The 12,189-nt window shown below is 45.5% G+C and overlaps 1 protein-coding gene across 3 annotated transcripts in view; it reads right to left on the bottom strand.

Annotated features, from left to right (window-relative positions):
* The window catches only part of HYOU1 (hypoxia up-regulated 1), a 41,044-nt gene extending 30,310 nt beyond the window's left edge, over positions 1-10,734 (bottom strand). Inside the window, exon 1 of one of the 3 annotated variants that reach the window (XM_063436316.1) lies at positions 10,637-10,734. The gene's annotated coding sequence lies outside the window, so the exon portion shown is untranslated. Of the gene's footprint in view, positions 1-10,574 lie in introns of all 3 variants that reach the window. The other 2 variants (XM_063436317.1, XM_063436315.1) reach the window with 2 other exon arrangements.
* Positions 10,735-12,189: the final 1,455 nt, after the last annotated feature.

Below are 12,189 nucleotides of genomic sequence, written 5' to 3'. Positions count from 1 at the left end.
AGATGTCTCAGGAACCCTTGCACCCACATTAAGTCTACAGTACATGCTGATGGGCTGCCCATGAAGAGTTCTGCCCTTTAGCATCCAACTTCATTTTCCCTCTGCTCTCCCCCATGCTGCATGTTTGCCTATGGCTGGGCAGCACTTTTCCTGCTCTGCTGTGATGTAATTCCAGTAAAATACAGGTTTGGCAGGCTAAGATTGCCACAAGGCATATGTATGTATATGTGTTTGTAGTACACGTAGCTAAGATACTGTTATCACTGTACTGACCAGGTGCAGGAATGTAAGAACTGGAATTACGCGTCCCTCTCCTTTGTATCAGATGAGCCACGTGGTTAGACCGGATGGATGAGTTTAGACTCTATTTATTAAATAGGTTAAGGGTATGTGTGGGTGTAGTTAATTGTGGGAGGAGCTACAGTGCTATATAAGGAATGTACTCTATGTATTCAGTACTCAGACTTTGCTGTATTTTGGTGACGCTAGTCCCTCTGAGTCCCGATCGGTGATCCAATAAAGAATCTCTTCCTTCCTGAAGAAACCTGTGTCCATCTCTCTGTGCTTGGCTTCCGTCAGTTTCTCCGGTATCATTTGGTGCATTGGCCGGGAAGCTCATCGTTCAACGGTAGCTGAGAGGCAGAGGCGTGAGACGGTCTATCTTTGCCCACGTTCTCTACGGCTGCACCCCTGAACTTCTGCGTGGACCTCCCTTCGTCTCGGCGCCACTGGTCTGTTGTCCAGGAGATCATCGGCCTCTACGTGAGAAGTGCTGGGGTGTCCCCGTCGATGAGTGTGAACTCAGGTTCAGGAACGAGGAGGTAAGATAACTGCTGTTTTAGACGGCAGGACCCGCTAGGGGTATACCGATTGTGCGGTAGGCCCAAAGGGGTTTTTGAATCTGTATCTGCCCCCTCTGTCGGAGGGAAGGAGCGAAGGCGCACCGCTCGATCGAACGCTCTTTAGTCAGACCGTTTGATTTGGTTAGTCAGGCGGGGTCCAGGTGTAAGATAGCCCTAGCCGGACACCGGTGTCTTGTCTAGACTAGCGTTCTAGGGTGTATATTACGTTCGCTAGGTCGGAGGGACCGGGAGACTAAGCGGCGCCTGTGTAAATTCGGTTCGCTAGTTCTCATCCTATCTGGGCTAAGTGGGAAGGCGTGTAAATTTGGAACCCACTAGACTTTTGATAGTGCGACTAAGAGGCGCCTGTGTAAATTCGGTTCTCTAGCTCGCTATATATGTGGTGATTGGGCAGTGTGGCTAACCAAAACGGGTGTATATAGTTTTAGGTAGTCCATTCAAGGTACTGGCCAATAGTTTAGTTGGGAATTGTAAATGTGTTAATGATTGTTTAGTAAAGTGTATATCTTGTTAGATAGCGCGAGCTCAGCCGTCTAGCGAGAGTGTTAATAGTGTGTTGCTGTATTATAGTGCACGGTACCATAACCCTGTATATTTACTGACACTGTATAATAAGTACTAATCATTGTCGTCCATTGCATGTTTAACACCATAACCACTAATAATTGTATTGTGACCTTAACTTGTGCTTTGACCTATGCTAACCGTACTGTAACCGCTATTTGTAAAAGACGATGTTACTGGGGTGTGTTATAGACGGGTAATTCGTATATAGAGAATTATAGCGTGGGTGACTGTGTAGTTACGCCAAAGGGCATAATATTGATTATATAGTGACTGGTGTAGCAGCTGTGTGTGTATGGGAATTCCCTGAGTGTTTATTGTTATTGTGTACGTTTCACTTGGTAACCATACCACGTGGTGCTGTTGCCAGAGGAAACGGGTGTGACTGTTGAATAGTACGCGTGTATAGTAATCGTTGTCGACGACGTTCCACTGTTAAATATGGGTGCGTCGCAGTCAACGATTCCGGATCCCTTAGGATGTATGGTTAAGAATTTTAAAAAAGGGATTCAAAGTTTGTGATTTTGGGGTAAAGATGTCTCCTGTACGTTTGGTCACTTTGTGCACTAGGGAGTGGCCTACTTTGGTTGCGGCATGGCCGCCACGTGGCAGTTTGGATCCAACTCTGGTACAGCGCTTACACGTGGCTGTATCAGGTAGGCCTGAACTTTACGGCCAGTTTCCTTATATTGATTGTTGGAGACAGGCCGTAAATGACTCGCCAAAATGGCTCCGGACATGCCACGAGGAACAGTGTCGCCTCATGGTAGCTAGGACTTGTTCGTCCACTAGGGCTGGTGTTAGGCCCATTTTGGACACGCCCCCTGAGTCCGAGATCCCTTTGCCGCCCCCTTACTTTCCGGTAAGAGGAAGTGACGCAAATACAGGAAGTCTGTAACCCTTCCCTCATTACCCTCATCCACTTCCGCTTCCTCCTCCAGTACAGGATCCACCCCCCCTCGTACTAAATCTCCCCTTCCGGAACCAGAACCCACCCCCATTAGAAACGAATATCCTGATTTGGCGCCACTTCAGACTTCCGGTCAAGCTTCATCTAGCTCGGCCCGAAGTGTTCTATTCACTACCTTTTCCCAAAACCAACCTCCCACATCCCCATACCCTATATCTCCCCGACCGGAACCCATGACTGACGCTTCCCTACGTAGCCCCATCCAAACCCGACAGTTGACTGGTGCCCAACAATTAAAGCACTATCAGATGCCTCTTCGCTTAAATCCCGGGTCAGCTTATATCGATGCCGCAGGTCAAATGGCACACGCTGACCCTGTCTTCGTATATGTCCCTTTCACCACTACCGACCTTTTAAACTGGAAGACCCATAATTCCTCGTATACTGAGAAACCACAAGCCATGACTGATCTGTTCACCTCAATAGTACAGACACATAATCCGACATGGGCTGATTGCCAGCAGTTATTAATGACTTTATTTAACAATGAGGAAAGGACAAGAATAAATCAAGCAGCCATTAAAGCATTAGAGGATAGAGCCCGTGCTTTGAACCAAGCCAATCCAGCAGCATGGGCCGCGACACACTATCCCAACACCGATCCCGATTGGAACGTAAATGGTGCTGATATGGTTCAACTCAGAGCCTATAGAGACGCTATAATTGCTGGCATGAAAGCCGGAGGAAAGAAAGCCATTAACATGTCGAAGACAGTTGAGGTGATCCAGAAAAGCGATGAAGCGCCCAGTGTCTTTTATGACCGATTATTGGAGGCATACCGCTTGTATACCCCCTTTAATCCGGAAGACGCAGACAATTCCCGAATGGTTAACTCCGCCTTTGTCAGCCAAGCATACGGAGATATTAAGCGCAAGCTACAAAAGTTAGAAGGGTTTGCAGGTATGTCCATCACCCAACTAATGGAGGTAGCAAATAAGGTCTATATGAACAGGGATACAGAAAGTAAGAAAGAGGAAGAGCGCAAGATGCGTAAAAAGGCTGATATGCTAGCGGTAGCGATCGCAGGCGTAGATAAACGGGGCCCAGATAGAGGCAATAATAGATGGAGTAGGGAGCCTTTGAGTAGGGATCAATGCGCGTATTGCAAGGAAGAAGGGCATTGGAGGAACGAATGTCCGCAAAGAGAGCAGTACGAGAGAGACCAACCCAGGGCAGGCTACGGAAACTTTAGAGGTAGAGCGAGAGGTAGAGGAGGCCCCGGAGGGAGTAATGGTTATAGAGGGAGTAATGGGAACAGAGGAAGTGTTAGGGAAGACAGGTATATTCCAGCAGCGCAAAGGTCCCGCGATAGAGAAGGTAGGGACTTTGTAGGATTGGCTGACACTGTCATGGAGGACTATTGATACCGACCGGGCTCCATCCCCCTTGGTCGAGCGGAGCCTATGGTCGATGTATCAATAGGGGGGAAAAGGAGTGCGTTCATGATCGACACTGGTGCTGAACATTCAGTGGTGACTAATCTAGTTGCTCCTCCATCTGGAAGGACTATTACTGTGATAGGAGCAACTGGAAGAAGTGCTGAAAAACCGGTTCTTAAAAGTCGACTCTGTACATTGGGAGGCCACGTAGTAAAACACCAATTCCTTTATATGCCTGAATGTCCAGTCCAATTGCTGGGACGTGATATGCTATCAAAATTACAAGCGCAGATTACGTTCCTACCAAATGGAACAACATCCTTAAAGTTTAATGGACCTTCAGGTATTATGACTTTATCCGTACCAAAGGAAGAAGAGTGGCGACTTTATACAGTGTTGACTAGCCAAAACCCTAGGAGTGATGAGACATTGTTTAACATACCAGGAGTTTGGGCAGAGAACAACCCACCAGGACTGGCCCGCAATATTCCACCAATAAAAATTGAACTGAAACATGGGGTTTATCCAGTGAGCCTAAGACAATATCACATTCCGCAGAAGGCTAAGAAGAACATCCAATCCTATCTGGATAAGTTCATACGGTATGGTATCCTAAAATTCTGTACTTCCCCCTGGAACACCCCATTGCTGCCTGTTCAAAAGCCCGGTACAGATGAGTATCGACCTGTACAGGACTTAAGAGCAGTCAATGATGCGGTTGTTAGCATACATCCAGTTGTACCCAATCCATATAACCTGCTTGCTTTAATTCCGGGCGGGGCTACTTACTTCACAGTCTTAGATCTCAAAGATGCCTTCTTTTGCCTCCGAATTGCCGCAGAAAGCCAATGTATTTTCGCTTTCCAATGGGAGAACGCTGTAACGGGCTCAAAACGCCAAATGACTTGGACAAGACTGCCCCAAGGGTTTAAAAATTCACCTACCCTATTTGGTTCAGCTCTAAGTCAAGATCTACTGGATTTCGAGTCTATCCCAGGAGAATGTGTATTGTTACAATATGTAGATGACTTGTTGATAGCAGCAGTTACAAAAGAAAAATGTCAGCAAGCAACGCACGATCTACTACATATTCTCTGGAAGGCAGGATACAAGGTGTCCAGGAAGAAGGCTCAGTTGTGTTTGCCAACTGTCAAGTATCTGGGATTCCATATCTCTGAAGGTCAAAGGATTATGGGGCCAGAGAGAAAAGAAGCTGTCTGCCAAATACCAATACCCAAGAATAGAAGACAAGTGCGAGAATTCTTGGGGGCAGCAGGCTTCTGTAGGATATGGATTCCCAGCTATGCGATACTGGCAAAACCTCTGTACGCAGCCATCAAAGGTACAGAGCACGACCCCTTCTTATGGACCCAAGAACAGCAAACGGCATTTGAAGATGTGAAGAAGGCTTTGATGAGTGCCCCAGCATTAGGTCTACCTGATCACACACGACCATTCTACTTATATGTACACGAGCAAAGAAGAATGGCTGTGGGAGTATTGACACAGTACTTGGGATCATGGCAAAGACCTGTTGCCTACATGTCTAAGCAACTGGATGCAGTGGCCAGCGGACTTCCACCTTGTCTAAGAGCCGTAGCTGCAGCCGCCCTGCTAGTAGCTGAAGCCGATAAACTCACTCTGGGTCAAGAACTTTATGTACGAGTCCCACATGCAGTACAGACGTTGTTGGATTACAAAGGAAATCATTGGTTTAGTAACAGCCGTATGACCAAGTATCAAGCAATGTTGTGTGAAAACCCAAGAGTGCATTTAGAGACTGTAAACACCTTAAATCCAGCTACCCTTTTGCCGCAACCTACTGAAAGTCAACATGATTGTTTGGAAGTAATGGATGAAGTATTTTCAAGTAGACCAGATCTTCGTGATTTTCCCATCCAGAACCCCGATGTTCAATATTACACCGACGGCAGTAGTTATGTGAAAGAAGGGATCCGCTATGCAGGATATGCAGTGACAACAATAGACAAGGTGATAGAAGCTCGGCCACTGGCGAAAGGAACATCAGCACAAAAGGCAGAATTAATAGCACTAACACGAGCGTTACAATTGGCTGAAGGTTTAAGAGTAAATATCTATACGGACTCTAAGTATGCGTTTTTAACCACTCATGCCCACGGAGCTTTGTATAAAGAAAGAGGACTACTGAATTCAGAAGGCAAAGAAATCAAGTACGCAGCTGAAATCCTACAACTATTGGAAGCAGTGTGGGAGCCGAAAGAAGTCGGTATCATACATTGTCGAGCGCATCTGAGAGGAGATGGTGATGTAACCAAGGGAAATCGGATGGCAGATAGTGCAGCTAAGCGTGCTGCTGAATCAGGAAGACAGGAGTATGTAGGGCATATAGCTGCTCTTATACCAACTCCACTGTCCCAATGGACTCCAGTTTATACAGCTCAAGAAGAGGAGTGGTTAAAGACTGAACCGGGAAAGTATTTGGAGAACAAGTGGTATCAGCTAGAAGATGGAAGAATAGTCATACCAGCATCACTAGCGGTAGAAATTGTCCAAAATTATCACAACGGGACACATTCTGGGAGAGACAGTACTGAAGAATCTCTCAGGAAACATTTCTACATACCAAGATTGTCCAACTTGACTCAGGCCATTGTACGCAGATGTGTAACGTGTGCTAAGAATAATGCAAGACAAGGACCAGTAAAGCCACCAGGAGTCCAGTTTATGGGGGGACTCCCCATGTCCGATCTACAAATAGACTTTACAGTAATGCCTAAATCGGGTGGACATCGTTACCTGTTGGTAATTGTGTGCACCTATTCAGGCTGGGTAGAAGCATGTCCTACTCGTACAGAGAAAGCAGGAGAAGTTGTAAGATTCCTGCTACGAGAAATAATACCCCGATATGGACTACCCTGTTCTATAGGATCGGACAATGGTCCAGCTTTTGTTCATCAGTGCCTACAACAACTGACTCATATGCTTGGTATAAAGTGGAGGCTTCATACTGCATATAGACCCCAGAGTTCTGGTAAGGTAGAGAGAATGAATAGAACTATAAAGAACCAGTTGGCTAAAATGTGTCAGGAAACCCAACTTAAGTGGAACGTTCTCTTACCCATAGCTTTATTGCGAATCCGCAGTACCCCTACCAGAAGGATGGGCCTCTCTCCTTTTGAAATCATGTATGGGCGACCACCTCCCGTACTTGGTAACTTAAGGGGGGACTTGAGTCAGTTGGGAGAAGGAATTACCCGGCAGCAGGTTGTAGAGTTGGGTAAGACTATGGAGGAGGTACAGAAATGGGTACAAGATAGATTACCTGTGAATATTTATCCCCCTGTTCATAGTTATCATCCAGGAGACCAAGTGTGGATTAAAGAGTGGAATAATGTACCGTTAGGGCCCAAGTGGAGAGGTCCTTATGTTGTTCTTTTGTCTACCCCTACAGCGATAAAAGTAGCCGAAGTAACTCCGTGGATACATCACTCCAGGGTTAAACCAGCAGCAGTCGATTCTTGGCAAATTACAGCAGATCCAGAGAATCCCTGCAAGATCCGGTTGAAACGCACTACTCAGTCGGAGTAACGAGGAATTATTGTGGATTACAAATTTTATTGTTACAGGTGTGAGTGAGAAGGCCATAATAAAGCCTGTCCGCTTACCAACACATAGTGTATAAGCCAGGAAAGTCTCGAAGGGACACCTGTGAAGACGAGCAGAACTCCATTCCCTGCAGCCCTCACATCCTGGAAGCTGAGGTTCCATCGCACGGACGAAGACTGAGGATGACGGCGAAAGATGTGCTTTTGATTGTGTTTATTTATATGTGTTTTTATATTCAGGAAGGTAGAGGTACCGACACTCCTAGCTGTGAGGTATGCATTAAGACTACGAGAACAGGTAACCATATTTCCCAAACCCTAATTTGGCATTCACAATACGAATGTAAAGGAGAGGTATCAAGATGTAGATACCTAAATATAGACTATAGTGTGTGCCATTTAGGAGTAGGAGAACCTAAGTGCTTCAGTCCAGAGTATCAACCTCGTACAATTTGGTTGACTCTCAGGAATGGAGATCCTCAGGGGACCCTAATTAATAAGACGGTGTTAGAATCCGTACATTCTTCGGGTGTTCTGCTATTTGATGCATGTAAGGCGATATCAAGTGGTAGAAAACCGTGGAATGTATGTGGGGATCTTAGATGGGAGAGGACGTATGGGTCTAATGATAAATATATTTGTCCCAGTAGTAAAAATAAATATGTGAGTCCTAGATGCCCAAATAAAGACTATAACTTTTGTCCATATTGGTCTTGTGTGGGGTGGGCGACTTGGGGACAGACAGTAGATAAAGACATGATAGTGACTAAGTTGCCGACTAGCCCTTATTGTAAGTCTATGGAATGCAACCCAGTCCATATACTTATTAATAACCCCGACAAGTTCCTAGATAAGTATGGAAATTTATTTGGGTTTCAGATATACGGGACGGGTTTAGATCCTGGGACATTATTGTTTATAGGAATAGAGACTGATACGGTATCCTCCCAGACTCATCAAGTATACCATTCCTTTTATGAAGAGATGAGTATAGATAATAAGATCCCCCATAACGCTAAAAACCTGTTCATTGACCTAGCTGAAAGTATTGCCGGTAGTCTTAATGTTACCAACTGCTATGTGTGTGGAGGTACTAACATGGGAGACCAATGGCCTTGGGAAGCAAAGGAGGTAATGTCCGGTTCTGAGGCAGTTGACCAACTAATATCTACACAAGCCGATTATCATTTGAGTGTTAGAGGTAAATCTGAGTGGAGATTAAAGACCTCCATCATAGGTTATGTTTGCATAGCAAGGAAAGGAATAATGTATAATACTTCTGTAGGAGAATTAACTTGTCTAGGGCAAAAAGCTTATGATGATGATACTAAAAATACAACTTGGTGGTCGGCTTCAAATGTCTCAGAACCATCTAACCCGTTTGCTAGATATGCCAGTTTAAAGGATGTGTGGTTTGATTTATCCATCACATCTACCTGGAGAGCCCCAGCAAATTTGTACTGGATCTGTGGTAAGAAAGCCTATTCGGAGTTGCCACAGGACTGGGAAGGGGCATGTGTGTTGGGTATGCTCAAACCATCCTTCTTCTTGTTACCGATTGAAACAGGTGAGACTTTAGGTGTTAAAGTGTATGATGTGAATCATAGGAAGAAAAGGGGACCCTTAGAGATAGGCACCTGGGAAGATAATGAATGGCCTCCCCAGCGTATCATAGATTATTATGGGCCAGCCACGTGGGCAGAAGATGGTACCTTTGGTTATAGAACCCCAATTTATATGCTCAACCGTATTATAAGATTACAGGCGGTGGTTGAGATTATTACTAATGAGACCTCACAAGCACTCAATCTTCTAGCGAAGCATAATACCAGGATGAGGACAGCAGTGTACCAAAATAGATTAGCCTTGGATTACCTTTTGGCAGTAGAGGGAGGTGTATGTGGGAAGTTTAACCTGAGCAATTGCTGTCTTCAAATAGATGACGAAGGGCAAGCAATAGCTGAGCTTACTAGCCATATGGTTAAACTAGTGCATGTGCCTACTCAGGTATGGAAAGGGTACAATCCAAGTAGTTGGTTTGGTAGCTGGTATGAGTGGTTTGGAGGGCTTAAGGCAGTGGTAGGTGGAGTCCTACTGATTTTACTGTTGTGTCTACTCCTACCGTGTCTTATACCCTTAGTAGTTAGGTCTGTGCAAAGCCTGATAGGAAGTATAGCAGAGAGGAAGGCTGCTGCACAGATAATGGCGATATATAAGTATAAGGCTCTAGATCAAGGAGAACCAATGCAGGAAGATGAGTGTTAAAAGATTCACATCATAAGATAAGTCTGGTCTGGTTCATGGTAACCTGAGGTATATGCAAACCAAGGTTAAGTGATGCCTCAAGTAATTGTGAAATATCAGAGGCATCAAAGGGGGGAATGTGATGTAATTCCAGTAAAATACAGGTTTGGCAGGCTAAGATTGCCACAAGGCATATGTATGTATATGTGTTTGTAGTACACGTAGCTAAGATACTGTTATCACTGTACTGACCAGGTGCAGGAATGTAAGAACTGGAATTACGCGTCCCTCTCCTTTGTATCAGATGAGCCACGTGGTTAGACCGGATGGATGAGTTTAGACTCTATTTATTAAATAGGTTAAGGGTATGTGTGGGTGTAGTTAATTGTGGGAGGAGCTACAGTGCTATATAAGGAATGTACTCTATGTATTCAGTACTCAGACTTTGCTGTATTTTGGTGACGCTAGTCCCTCTGAGTCCCGATCGGTGATCCAATAAAGAATCTCTTCCTTCCTGAAGAAACCTGTGTCCATCTCTCTGTGCTTGGCTTCCGTCAGTTTCTCCGGTATCACTGCCAGCTAGCTCACACACACACACACACATATACATATATATATATATATATATATATATATATATATATATATATATATATATATATATATATATATAGCTATCCAGGACACCATGCCGGATAAAACATGTCACTGTACACACCCCCCAAGTGACACAGGGTCCTGGGCATGCCAGTGGTTTTGGACTATGACTCCTGTGATGCTCAGGCAGCCACCCAGCTCCCTGAATATGATGGGGAGGATGAGAGAGTCACATGGTGTGCCAGCTCTGTATAGAGAATCAATGGGAGTGTGTTAATACAGAGATAATACAGTGTGTGCTCTACCAGTCTAGAATATTCCAGTCCTATCCCTCCCTCCCACCATTCATCCATCCCCGGTATACTGATACCTGTCTGTCTCTGGTACCGGTGTCGGTGTGTCAGAGTGTGCCCTGCCCAGGTTGCTGCTCACCTGCCTGTCTGCGGGCAATGGCCGGCGGGCTCTATGGGCTATTTCTCGCCTCTGTGCTGTCTGCGGTACCTCGCGCACAGGCCGGAACGCGGCGACCGCTGATTGGTCGGTTTACCGGCACTGGGTTTGTCGTCATCCAAGCGCGGAATTCCAGCCAATCAGGGAGCGAGCTGGTATCCCCGGCACTTACCTCTAATTGGTCCACGTCCAGGGAGGCTGGAGCGCTACCCATTGGGACACGATGATGTGACGTCAGCAGGACTGCCAGGAACAGTGCTGTTAATTTTTTTTTTGTGTGTGTGTGTTTTTTTTTTAATGGTACCTTGACATGTGAGCATAGTGTGTGCTGTGCAGGTGTACTGTTACATGACGTGTCAGCCCCCCCCCCCCACTGAACACACCTGACATTTCATACACACCATACCTGATATAGTGTTATATAAGGCATTACATCATTTATATATCTGGATAATGAGTGGATTTAACAGATTATCAACAGAGTACTTCTGATATTATCAGTCTTGTTATAAATATAATAAAATGTAATGCTCCAAATAGAAATGGCTTTATAAACTGTCAGGTATCAGGACTTTTCACCCTTTTTTTGGAAGATATGTTTTGTGTCAGAAAAATGTATTTATTTTTATTTATTATTGCTATTTATAAAGCGCACACAGATTCCGCAGCGCTGTACAATTAGTTGAGAAACGTACAATATACACATACAAATACAAGGGGTAAGAGAGCCCTGCCCGTAAGCTGATATCTAGCCATTGGAGCTCTTTTATACAAAGTGCTTGGCTAGATGGCCCGTGAGCTTACAATCTAAAGGAAACCATGGGGATTTGAGACAAGAGGTAGCAGGGGAAGTTCGGAGGTGATGGCTGAAAGAGTTAACAGAGAGAAGCTATTGGTAAGATGTTAGGGGAATGAAGAGGTAATTGGGTGAGAATCTCAAGCAGCTGGGGGAGCATGCTATATCTTTAAGGGGAGCCTGGGTGGGTGGGTAGGTAGAAAAAATGCAGTCTTCAGTTCAATGCAGTTGATTGTGAAGTAAGGCCTGAGGAATAGGGATGGAACAGTCATATGAAGGTATTTACGACTGGGGAGGGGAAAAGGAGAGTGGAGGGGGAGGGGAAAAGGGGGGTGGGGGGGAGGGGAAAAGGGGGGTGGGGGGGAGGGGAAAAGGGGAGGGGGGGGTGGGGGGGAGGGGAAAAGGGGAGGGGGGGGTGGGGGGGAGGGGAAAAGGGGAGGGGGGGGGGAAAGGGGGGGGTGGAGGGGGGGGGGGGGCAGAGTAGGCATGTGTTATAGACTATTGAAAAGTTTAGCAACCAAATTCTATCACCCAAAATATTAATAACTGTCTACATGAAATATTGGTCGGAATCATTAAATGACAGTGGTACACACTGCATGCACATAACATTACAGTGGCAAACTACAGGTATAAATTGTAACAACTCTATAGTAACATATGAGAATATTGTAGCAATCCAGTAATACGGGGGGGGGGGGGGGTGGAGTATCTTCCAAGCTTCAGTCAGTACCTGAGA

Source organism: Pelobates fuscus, chromosome 11, assembly GCF_036172605.1.
Source record: "Pelobates fuscus isolate aPelFus1 chromosome 11, aPelFus1.pri, whole genome shotgun sequence".
In the NCBI taxonomy this organism is placed as follows: domain Eukaryota; kingdom Metazoa; phylum Chordata; class Amphibia; order Anura; family Pelobatidae; genus Pelobates; species Pelobates fuscus.
Note: the sequence above shows the minus strand (reverse complement) of the source record. Positions and strands in the feature narration are given on the sequence as shown.